The following is a 12,519-nucleotide window of genomic DNA, read 5'->3' as shown; positions in this document are numbered from 1 at the left end:
TTCCTGCCAGCATGGGGCATCTACTAGCCCTAAGGATAAGCAGATCTGTGTCCTAACTGAACAGTTGGTTTAGCACCCAATCCTTTACAGATAGACTCCAAGAGAGGACTGTAAGTATTCTACAAGAAAATCAGGTGGGGGAAAAAAAAGTTAAAAAGCCCAAGGATCTAAGCGTGACGTGTCTGATGGCAGTGGTGTCCGAAATCCACCACATGACCGTTCATTTGCGTGTGGGTGTGCTCAGTCATTGTCTGACTCCCCATGGACTGTAGCCCACCAGGCTCCCTTGTCTGTGGGATTTTCCAGGCAAGAATACTGGAGCAGGGTCTTGGTGCAGGGGATCTTCCCCAATCCAGGGATCAAACCCACATCTCCCACATCGCAGGTGCATTCTTTACTACTGCACCACCTGGGAAGCCTTGACTGTTTATTTTCTAAGTAGTGGTTACCTGCCTGGCCCCCGACAGGGTGCTGCCCCCACGGCGCTATGTCTCCAGGCGAGGAGTCTGGATGGAGGCGTGTTACACCAGGGCCCCGGTGGTTGCCCTTTTCTTCTGGCCCTTGTATATTCTTTTTCTCCCCGTGGCTAGATGCATTCATTATACATGAGCCACTGCAAAGCCTGAGGCAGCGGTGGTAGAGTGGACTCCTCTGGCCTTTTGCCTTCCACCTTTCCCCTATTTTATGCCTCAAAACAAAGGTTTGATGTTGGAGCTGAAGCCTCACCTTGCAACCCAGGGGAAAGAGCCATCTTTAGGGCATGACTTCCATGCATTAAGTGGAAGGAAAGCATCACACCAACCTTGGACACTCTGCCCCTGGACTTACTGCTTTCTGCATGTTAAGAGTTGAGTTTAAGCTGTTAAATCAAGTGTTCTGTTACTCACAGCTAAACATGATCCTGACTTATGAGCCTACGTGGTATCTCAATAGCTCACGCTCTAAAAGGAGAGAGAAGCATGGAGTAATGGTGACGTGAGTAAATTCCCCCGAGGTAGCGTCAGTTTGCTAACCAAACTGCGTGTCATCAATCAGATAAAAAGGCAAATATTACTTCACAGAAGAAACTGAGCTGCAGGGACAACGTGATCTTTAAGACTCAATTTTTCGTTTCATAGCTATGGGGAAGTTTTAAGACCCTCCAGATCTTATCCTCTTCGCTTTCTGATTGCTCCGGGCCCCCTGTGATAAGGCCAACACAACTGACTTTCAAATCATCAACGCCAGTGGACTCGGCTTCCTCATTCCCCTCCCAGGAGGACGGTGTGGCAGGCCACTTCCTCCTCCTGCAGACAGCCTCCCACCAGCACACACTCCTCTGGGCCGTCCGCCCTGTGCTGGCTCCCACCCACCTCTCTGCAGACCCACCCTCATCTACACGCCTGCCAGATGCTGGCATTCCCGGGCAACATGCTTGGGCCCCTCCCACCCTCTCTGTCTCCCCTCAATGATCTATTCCTTTAAGTAATTAATACCAGCTTCATGTTCATGACTCACAGGTTTATAGCCCTCCAAACCTTCCCCTCGAAGACCCAAATTCATGCCAATGCTTCCTTGACTTCTCTACACATCTGAAACTTAGCGTGTCCGAAACCAGACTCTCGAGTGTCCATCAACAACATGAGGTCTAGCCATATGATGGCACGCTCCTCAGTGATAAGAACAAAGGGCTGAACATGTTACATGTGGATGCACCTGGAAGATACAAGCTTAGTGGAAGAAGCCGGTCATAAAAGGCCACATATTGTATGACTCCATTTATATGAAATGCCCAGAAGAGGCCAGTCTGTAGAGATGGCAAGTGGATGCATCAGTGGTTGTTTAGGGTGGGGAGTAGGAACAGGGAGTAACTGCAAATGGGCACAAGGGATCTTTTTTATTGGGGGTGGAGGGGGGGCCGGATGGGTAATGGAAATGTGCTAAAAACTGGATTATGGCCATGGCTGCATATCTCCGTAAGTTTACTAAAAATCATTGAATGATATACTGAAATGAAATAATTTTATGGTCTGTAAATTATAACTCAACAACACTGTTTTTAAAAAACCCTCCACTCCTTTTTTCTTTTCCAGCAAATTTACTATAGAATATTGACTATAGCTCCCCGTGCTATACAGTAGGACCTTGCTGTTTATCCATTCTATATACAATAGTTCGCATCTGCTAACCCCAAACTCCCAATCCCTCCCTCCCCCTCCTCCCCTCTCCCTCGGCAACCACAAATCTGTTCTCTGTTTGTCTGTTTCCGTTTTATAGATAAGTTCATTCGTGTCACATTTTAGATTCCATACAGAAGTGATATCATACAATATTTGTCCTTCCCTGTCTTTCTAACTTACTTCACTTAGTATGATAATCTCCAGTTGCATCCATGTTGCTGCGAATGGTATTATTCCCTTTGTTTTTTATGGCTGAGCAGTATTCTACTGTGTATATACACCTTATCTTCCTTATCCATTCATCGGTCAGTGGGCACTTAAGTTGCTTGTGCAATAAAACCCTCCACTCTTGGAGGGGATATGTGTACACTTTCGACTGACTCAATCGTTGTACAGCAGAAACCAACACAACACTGCAAAGCAATTACCCTCCAATTAAAAATAAACTTAAAAAAAGCCCTCCACTCTTAGAGGGGTATATGTACACTTTCGACTGACTCAATCGTTGTACAGCAGAAACCAACACAACACTGTAAAGCAATTATCCTCCAATTAAACTTAAATAAACTTAAACTTAAAAAACAAATAAACTTTAAAAAAAAAAGCCCTCCACTCTGGATTCTACCTGCACAGCACATTCCCTCTCCAGTCTTCCTTTCTTCAGAAAGCGGCCCCTCCACCTATGAGACCTCTGACGTTGTCCTGAACTCTTCCTTCTTTTTACCAGCCACACTGAGCCCAAGTCCTGTTAGCTCATTTTCCAAAACACCCATGGATTCTCCACTGAGTGAGTCATCTTTCTCCTGCAAGCTTGAAGAAACCTAAGGCTTCTCCTTCAGACTCTTGTCTCTCTGCTCCTGTGCGTACTTTCACACACAGCGCTCCAAGTCCTCTTAAAACATAAAACACTTCCCCACCATGTTTAAACTCTTCCCAGTGGGCTTCTCTGGTGGCTCAGAGGGTAAAGTGGCTGCCTGCAATGCAGGAGACACGGGTTCGATCCCTGGGTCAGGAAGATCCTCTGGAGAAGGAAATGGCAACCCACTCCAGTACTCTTGCCTAGAAAATCCCATGGACGGAGGAGCCTGGTAGGTTACAGATCATGGGGTTGCAAACAGTCGAGCAATTTCACTTCATTGAGTCTATATATAGTAAGCTCTCACTCCCTTCATGCCCAGCCCACTTCTGGACCTGCAAGGCTCTACCTGCCTCTCTCCTTGCAGCACTCTGCTTGTCCTAATTCATCCTTTCACAGGGCTTTTGCACATGCTGGACCTCCCTGCAAAAATACACTGCACTACGCATAGGTACATAATAGGACTGTTGGCTCATTCCTGGAAAAGCCTGTCTCTTTTTCTGAAAAAATGTTTCATAGTCTTTGAAAAGAATAAGGATGGTAATGAGAGTTGTAGTTTGTTTTGCTGAGTAAAGACATAAGAATTTAGTACATCACAATGGTCTAAGTGTTTTTTTTTAATTCCAGGAGATTTATAAGTCTGATATCCCATATTTCTGAACCACTGTAATACTCCATGCAGTCTGTTCACTCTATTAGGTGTCAAAGCACAGGGGAAAGAAACAAGAACAAGGCAGGGTTCGACTCTCACAGTTCAGAGCCTAATACAAGAGGAAATGCCTAAACATGTAATTTCAATTTAACGTGGCATGGAACTTCCCTGGCGGTCCAGTAATTAAGACTCCTTGATGCCAATGCAGGCGGCATGGGTTCCATCCCTAGATGGGGAACAAAGAGCCCACATGCCTCAAAGTACTGCCAAAAAACTGAAAATACAATAAAAACTAAAGGATACATTTAAAAAAATTAATGTGCACACAGAGTGATGGAGGGTGGGCTGATGTATCAGAGTGATGCTGGCAAGAAGGGCAGAGGGAGCCCAACGAACAGCAGAGAAGTCCTCAAAGTCCACAGGTGTGGGCGCTTGCTAGAAGGAAGAGAGCCTTGTCAGTGACAGCATGCGTGTTTAGGAGGTGGGACAGCCAAGGGGCACCACTGCTCATGGGAAGCAAGGTGTGAGCCCAGTAAAAGCGGGTAACTGGAACAGTTCAATGTTATGGTTGGTTGTAAGAAGAAAGCCTCCTTGATGTCACTAACAGCACAGGTGAGAAGTTTGGAAACAGTCAAGCAAGCTCTTTTATTTCAAAATATGGGGCACCTGCTGCTATGCTTGTAAGCAAGACTCCTGGGTGGGCTTGGTAAACCCATCATTTCTGCATGTATTTCTCTCATGCCACACACAAGAGTCCTAATAGATGGGTATCATCAACTTCCAGATGAGGATGCTGGGATTGAGGCCTTCCAAAAAAGGTGCCAGGGTCCCAAGGCAAGCAACTGGCAGAATCAGGATTCCAGTTCAGGCCAGCCAGATGCCACAGAGCCTTGACCACATTACGCCACAGGTAAAACTCAAGAGTACAACCTTTATAGAGCTCTCCTGATAATGATTTTGCAATCTCCTCCGGATACCTTTTCTGTGAGAGACTCAATAACTCAGTAAGACTGAGTATGACAGCCTAGTAACAATTACACTCAAAGGAGCAGTCCTATAAACAAGGACATGGGGCCAGATGAATCCGCCGGAAAAAAATGGAAAACTCTCAGCTGGGAATCTCTCACCTTAACCACGCTTAATTTCTTAGAAAAGCAAGCTGAAGTGAAAAATCAAACACCTAGATCCAAAAGAAGTTAGTTTTAGAAATGTTGACATGAAAGACCTGTTTCTGAGATGAAAACATAAAAGTGAAAAAAATGTCAAAAAGTCACACCTCTCATGAGAGAGACCCATTTATCGATAAATAATGATCCTCTGCCACAGCACAGAAAAAACACTCATCTGCAAGCCGTTTAATCGACTCTAGGCCACACATGATTTTGAATGGGGTCTTTCAGAGTGGTAATTAGATTGTAGTGGAAAAACATGAGGCGTACAATGGGAGCCAGCTTTGGCGGGGAAAAGGCGCCTCCACTTTCTTACCAAAAAAAAAAATCCTACCAGGGTTCTCCCGAGGGTAGGGCAGCTGTCCCAGATCAGGGGAAACACCTGAGGGTAACAGCCTCCATAAGCAGGGCACAGAGATGCTTTAAGGACCATTCAGGGCGTCAGCAGCCGGCGGCGAGACTGCAAGACGACGCAGGCGGGCCGAGCGCGCACTGCGGCTCAGATTCCCTTCTCCAGAGGGCAGTCTGGAAGGCTTGGGGTGGTGGCGGGGGGTGGTCTTTCTTCCACCGGGAAAACCTTCATCTCACAAAAGATTTCAATTCCTAGCCCAGCTTCCCGAGTAGGAATGGGAACCAAAACAAAGCCGCGCGCGGCTCCAGCATCCGCCGGCGGGCTGGCGGGCCGTGACCCACCTGACCTCCACCTGCCGGACTAGAAGGCCGCGCGCGCGGGCCGGACCTGACTGCCTTCGCCGCCGGGAGCCGGGGGAGACCTGGGAGTGGGGGTTGGCGGCCCCTGGGGGTAGGGTCGGAGGGTCCCGGGCCGGCGCCCCCACGCTCACTGGCGGGGGCTCGTTAGGGCCGCCCCCGCGCTGCTGCAGTGCGCGCTCGGCCGAGCCACCTGCATGCAGCCCAGGCGCGCCCTCGAGGCACCGCCCAAACCCCTGGGCACCGGGCGAGGACGCCCCCGCCGCTCGCGGGTCCGCGGGAAGAGACGCCGCCCGGCTCCCTCGGCTTCCATCTGGCAGACGAGCGCGCGGGCCCCACTTACCAGCGGCGGCGGCTTCTTCCGCGGCGGGCGCGCCCACGAGAGAGGCGCGGAGGAACCGGCCTGGACGCCACGGGTCGAGCGGGTCCGCCGGTACCGGGGAGGAAACGCCGCGCCCGAACCCCAGCTGCAGCGGCTCCGGGATACTGGGGCCGGCCGAGAGGCGGGTCTTTGGCGGCGCCTGGGGAGGGCGTGGTTTGTGAGGGCGTGGTCTATGGGGGCGTGTCTAGGGGGCGGGTCCTCGACGCCTAGGGGTGGGGCTACGGGCGGAGATCCTCTGAGGACGGGACGGGGCCAGCGTCGGGAGGTGGGGCCCTCGAGGAGTGTGGGCGGGGCCAAGGGAAGAGCCCTCGGCGCGTGAGGGCAGGGCCGAAGGCGTGTCCTCGACGCTAGGGGCGGGGTTGCAGGGCGGTCCCTGGACTCGGGGCGGGGCCAGAAGGCGGTCCCGGTGGGTGGGGCGGGCTCAGGGAGGAGGGTCCTCTGCGCGCGGGGGCGGGGCCTGAGCCCGGGCCTGGCAAGCGCCGCGCTTCCACCCGGTTTTCCCCAGCGTCAGGGAATCAGCCCGGGCCAGGTGGAGTTTGGAGTGACAGGCAAGGAGAAACTGTTGCACCCGAGACCGGTGGGGGTCCGTGGCACCTGGCCATTGGGACCACACCCCAGAGCCTCGGGGAGGAAGCGGAGCAAATCCTTCCATACATGCTCGGGCCGCAGGAGGTTTGGGGGACCCTGGCTAAGGTGCCCCACCCCAGCCCACAGGCTTCACTTTTCCCATCCTTGGCATCAGAGGAGGTGAGGGAGATAATTCCTACAATTAGCTTCTTTACGTAGCTCTGGCTCAGGAAGGAGACCTCACATCAAGCCTAAAGTGCATTAATATTTTCAGATTTCAGAACCCCTAACCGCTTTCGGGGGCCTTCGGGACCCACACAGTCCAGACCTACCCGGCCTGGCCTGACAGCCTCAGGGCAAGAGGCGCCTGATGACCGGGCTCAGGCAGAGTTCACCTGAGCACCTAATGACACCAGCTTGGGGCTCCCAGCCAACCAGAGCAGTGCCACCTGTTGATTGAGGTTGTGGTTTTTGCAGAATCAAATCTAATCTGGGGCTCATAAATACTAGGCCATCCGTGAAAGAGTCTGAGGGGATGGGAGTGGGGGGTCTATGAACACGCTGTAATTGGGTAGAACATGTTGTGTTTATCTGTGTTTCTGGAGAAAAGGTATAGAATTTGTATCACATTCCCAGGGGCTCTATCTCCTCACCCAAAATACCAATAATATTTTAATAGTTTGAGATGCTGGACCTCTGGCCCAGCCAGGCTTATGGTTCTGATCTTCCATCTCCATTCCATCCATACCAAGTGTCCCAGATGTAAGCCCTCTAATAGTCAGTTCTAGAAATGGTCTTAAAGTGAAAATAGAAGAAAACTAAAGGATTGAGCATTTGGCAAGACAAAGAATGAATGAAAATTGATTTCCTAATGAAGATGTGATAAACTCCATTTTTACAGAAACAAAGTTGACAAACATATGAATTTCTTTTCTTTTTTCCTTTTTTTTTTTTTTAGGATCCTCAAATCCTACCACTTTCCACGTTACGTTGAACTAACAGAGATAAGGTGGCTTCCCCAGTGGCTCAGTGGTAAAGAATCCGCCTGCAGTGCAGGTGACATGGGTTCAATCCATAGGAAGATCTCCTGGAGAAAGAAATGGCAACCCACTCCGGTATTCTTGCCTGGGAAATCTCATGGACAGAAGGAGCCTGGCTGACCCTAGTCCATGGGCTCGAAAAAGAGTTGGACCAAACTTGGCGACTAAACAATAGCAATAAAGATAGAAGAATTGCTTGTATCCACTGTTAAGAATAATCAGTCTGTCAGTGCCAAGACCACCTTGTACAATTTTGTTTTAATGCATTTATATAAAATAATACATGTGTCTTGTAGTTCAGTCACCTAGCACTGAAGAATGCCAGGGGTGTGGAAACTTAATTTAAATGAACGGTAACAAATCAGGATAGTATAAACCCTTAAAAGAAGAACTCCATTTATAATCAGGTTGGATGGTAAATGTACAGCATTAAGATTTGAACCTTTCTTCTTTTAAGGATCTGTTTACCTGGTTCCAGTTGTCTTGTCACCCTTGATCTACTACTGAGCTATGTTCATCTGTTTCAGTTCAGTTCAGTTCAGTCTCTCAGTCGTATCTGATTCTTTTCGGAATCGCAGCACGAATCTCAGCACGCCAGGCCTCCCTATCCATCACCAACTCCCGGAGTTCACTCAGACTCACGTCCATCGAGTCGGTGATGCCATCCAGCCATTTTATCCTCTGTCATCCCCTTTTCCTCCTGCCCCCAATCCCTCCCAGCATCAGAGTCTTTTCCAATGAGTTAACTCTTTGCATGAGATGGCCAAAGTCCTGGAGTTTCAGCTTTAGCATCATTCCTTCCAAAGAAATCCCAGGGCTGATCTCCTTTAGAATGGACTGGTTGGATCTCCTTGCAGTCCAAGGGACTGTCAAGAGTCTTCTCCAACACTGCAGTTCAAAAGCATGAATTCTTCGGTGCTCAGCTTTCTTCACAGTCCAACTCTCACATCCATACATGACTACTACAAAAACCATAGCCTTGACTAGATGGACCTTTGTTGGCAAAGTAATGTCTCTGCTTTTCAATATGCTATCTAGGTTGGTCATAACTTTTCTTCCAAGGAGTAAGCGTCTTTTAATTTCATGGCTGCAGTCACCATCTGCAGTGATTTTGAAGCCCCCCAAAATAAAGTCTGACACTGTTTCCCCATCTATTTGCCATGAAGTGATGGGACCAGATGCCATGTTGAGTTCATCTGTTTAAGATATGTAAATAGCCTAGGTACCTTGCATAATAATACTTTAATTAGGGCACTTCAGATTCAATTTAAATCAGAACTGTAAGCCTTTTGACAATAAAAAACGCTCTATAAATCAGAGGAAATGACATTTTCTGGCTCAGGCTTAGCGTTTAGTGTTAGTCGCTCAGTCGTATCTTACTCTTTTCGACCCTGTGGACTGTAGCCTGCCAGGCTCCTCTATCCATGGGATTCTCCCGGTAAGAATACTGGAGTGGGTAGCCATTCCCTTCTCCAGGGGATCTGCCTGACCGCAGGCTCAGGCTGGTCCCCCCTATTAGGGAGATCGGCCAGGGAAACACATTCTGAGTCTCCAGGAGCAGATACTGGTGACTCCCTAAGCCAGTCTCTTCTCCACCCACCTGGGTAGGAGTCTTGCATAGTTCTGTAGTTGATGCTGTGCCCACGTTGTGTTGACTTGCAGGAACAAGTAAACCTTTGTCGGGATCATCATTATCACCTGTTTCATCTCCGCTGCGTCACTGTTCGGGCTCTTGACCTGTCACAGTCCTGTCGCAGTTCAGTAGGTGAGGGTAAAGGTGATGCTGTGTTTGGGTTCCCCACACAGGTGTCAACCTGGAAAACTGAAAACGTGTGACAACCTGAAAAGTGTGTCACAGAGCAGCCGATGTGGATGGGATCTCTGGCTCCATTTGGTGCCTAAAAACACATTGTATGAGATAGTTCATTTAAAATATGCCACTTCAGGGAATTCCCTAGTGGTCCTGTGGTTAGTTTGCCACAGGGGAACAGATTGCTCTTTAGTTGGAGAACTAAGATCCTGCAGCATGCCCAAATAAATAAAAAATATAATATGCCACTTTGTTTTCCTGCCTTTTATTTCTATTCTATGCATTTCTTTTTTCCCCCCCTTTTTTAAGAAAAAAAGCTTTTTATTTTGTATTTGTTGGGGGGGGTCTTCCCTGGTGACTCAGCAGTAAAGAATCCACTTACAATGTAGGAGACACAGGTTCAGTCCCTGGATCAGGAAGATCCCCTGGAGGAGGGCATGGCAACCCACTCCAGTATTCTTGCTTAGAGGATCCCATGGACAGAGGAGCCTGGTGGGCTACAGTCCCTGGGGTGGCAAAGAGTCAGACATGACTGAAGCAACTCAGCACTCATGCAGGCACATAGCCTATTAACAATGCTGGGATAGTTCCAGGTGAACAGCGAAGGGACTCAGCCATACATTCACATGTATCCATTCTCCCCTAAACTCTCCTCCCATCCAGGCTGCCACATAACATTGAGAAAATTTCCCTGTGCTATACAGCAGGCCCTTGTTAGTTATCCATTTTAAATACAGCTGTCCATCCCAAACTTCCTAACTATCCCTTCCCGCTATCCTCCCGCTCAGCAACCACAATCTCATTCTGAAGTCTGTGAGTGTGTTTCTGTTTTGTAAGTAAGTTCATTCATATCATTTCTTTTTAGATTCCACATATAAGGGACGTCATACAGTATTTCTCCTTCTCTGTCTGACTTAGTTCACTCAGTATGACAATCTCTAGGTCCATCCATTTTGCTAAAAATATGCCAATTTAAAACCATATTTCATTTGTCTAGTTCATGGAAAAGTTCACATAGAGGCTGGATTGGGGATCTAATAATCATATAGCTTACAAATCCTTTAGATTTGATGTATCATTTCCTCTAATTTTTACACCAAAGGAATTGCCTGTGATCTTTAGACTCATAGTAGTGAAGTTTGATGTACCAAGTGCTAGGCATCAAGGAATTTTGTGGTCAAACAGTCCTGGATACAATTCTGACTTTTGGCTCTTGCGATCTTGGAAAGTTAATCAGCCTCTCCAAACCTTTATTTATTTGAAAAATGACATTAAGAGCTACCTCAGGGACTTCCCTGGTGGTCGAGTGGTTAAGACTCTCCAATCCCAATGCAGGGTGCCTGGGTTCCATCGCTGGTCAGGGATCTAGATCCCACATGCCACGGCTAAGAGTCAAATGCCACAGCAAAGATCGAGGATCCTGTGTACTTCAACTAAGACCTGGTGCAGCCCAATAAATAAAATATTTAAAAAGAAAATCTACCTCAAAGGACTGTGGTGAGAATTATATGAAACAATGTTGGGAAAGCATTAAGCATGACTTATGGCCTAGCATCAGAGAAGGCAATGGCGCCCCACTCCAGTACTCTTGCCCAGAAAATCCCATGGACAGAGGAGCCTGGTAGGCTGCAGTCCATGGGGTCACGAAGACTCGGACATGACTGAACAACTTCACTTTCACTTTTCACTTTCATGCATTGGAGAAGGAAATGGCACCCCATGGGGGAGCCTGGTGGGCTGCCGTCTCTGGGGTCGCACAGAGTCGGACATGACTGAAGCGACTTAGCAGCAGCAGCAGCAGCAGCATGGCCTAGCATGCCATGGGTTCTCAATTCATGATTTTTTCCCCTTTCTGATTCCAAGCCTAAATATTGTTCTTTTTCCTTTACAGCATACTATGAAACGTTTTCATGCACTACTATTCGTTAGATTCCTTTTGGTTGTAAGCAACAATAAGCCACTTCAAACTATCTTAAGGAAAAGGGCAGCTTCTTTTAAGGGTACAAGAGTTTCTTAGGGCATCTCTTAGAATCCAGAATATCAGGGATGATCTGAAGCTGGGGAATGGATGCCCCTGTGAGGAGAGGGGACTTTTTTAGGGGGAGGGGCAGTCTGTAGCTGCTTTTTAAAGTTTATTTGTGCTGGGTCTTCGTTGTAGCATGCGGGCTCCAGAGCACACGTGCTCAGTATCCCCATGGGATTTTAGTTCCCCAACCAGAGGTTGAACCCACGTCCCCTGCTTGAAAAGCAGATTCTTAACCACTGGACCACAAGGGAAGTTCCTGTAGCTGCTTAATTTTATTTTTTTTAACTGAAGTATTGTTTTTTAATAGAAGGATAATTGCTTTACAATATTATGTTGGTTTCTGCCTTACAGCATGAATCAGCTGTAAGTATACATATGTTCCCTCCCTCTTGGTGGCGCTAGAATCTGTCTGCCAATGCGGGATATGCAAGAAACTGAGTTTGATCCCCGGGCGGGGAGGAGCCCCTGGGGGAGGAAAAGGCAATCCACTCCAGTATTCTTGCTTGGAGAATCCGTGGACAGAGGAGCCTGGAGAGCTACAGTTCATGGGGGTCCCAAAGAGTCGAACATGACTGAGCACGCACACAGCCTCCCTCTGGAACCCCTCTCCCACCCCTCACCGCATCCCATCCATGTCGGTTGCGCGGGTTGGGCTCCCTGTGTTACGCAGCAGCCTCCCAGCAGCCGGTTATTTCACACGTGGTAGTGCACGTGTTTCAGCGGTACTCTCTCTGTCCGACCTCTCCTTCGCACCCTGTGTCCACAAGTCTGCTCCCTGAAGCTGCTTTCCTTCGCTGCGTCCTTCTCTGACTGTGCCTGGCTCCCCAGGCTCCTCAGGCCACAGGAGGTGGGGCGCGGTCACTCACAGGAGCAGCTGCGCTCACTCCCTGATCCAGCCCAGCTGGTCAGGCTCTTCAGAGGAAGGGCCTGCAACTGGCGCAGTAAACAGAGGCTGGCGGGACAGTCACCTTGCAGCTGCTGCAGCTACTCACATGGGAACAAACAGGGCAAATGGGGCCAGGAGAGATTTCTCAGGAAGAGGCTGCTGGGAAGATGGTTCAGGAAGAGCCCCCTCTGACCTTTCCATGAGAATGAGGAATGCCACTTTGATCAGCAGCTTACAATTAGGGGTCTTCTGAGTGGGCTACAT

The 12,519-nt window shown here is 48.7% G+C and overlaps 1 protein-coding gene across 7 annotated transcripts in view; it reads right to left on the bottom strand.

Annotated features, from left to right (window-relative positions):
• The window catches only part of DOP1B (DOP1 leucine zipper like protein B), a 131,134-nt gene extending 125,107 nt beyond the window's left edge, over positions 1 to 6,027 (bottom strand). For all 7 annotated transcript variants that reach the window (XM_044948200.2, XM_044948202.2, XM_044948207.2 and 4 more), the window contains exon 1: positions 5,888 to 6,027. The gene's annotated coding sequence lies outside the window, so the exon portion shown is untranslated. The remainder of the gene's footprint in view (positions 1 to 5,887) is intronic.
• Positions 6,028 to 12,519: the final 6,492 nt, after the last annotated feature.

The sequence above is a fragment of the Bubalus bubalis genome, chromosome 1 (genome assembly GCF_019923935.1).
Source record: "Bubalus bubalis isolate 160015118507 breed Murrah chromosome 1, NDDB_SH_1, whole genome shotgun sequence".
Classification (NCBI taxonomy): Eukaryota; Metazoa; Chordata; class Mammalia; order Artiodactyla; family Bovidae; genus Bubalus; species Bubalus bubalis.
This window is presented reverse-complemented; position numbering and strand designations above follow the sequence as displayed.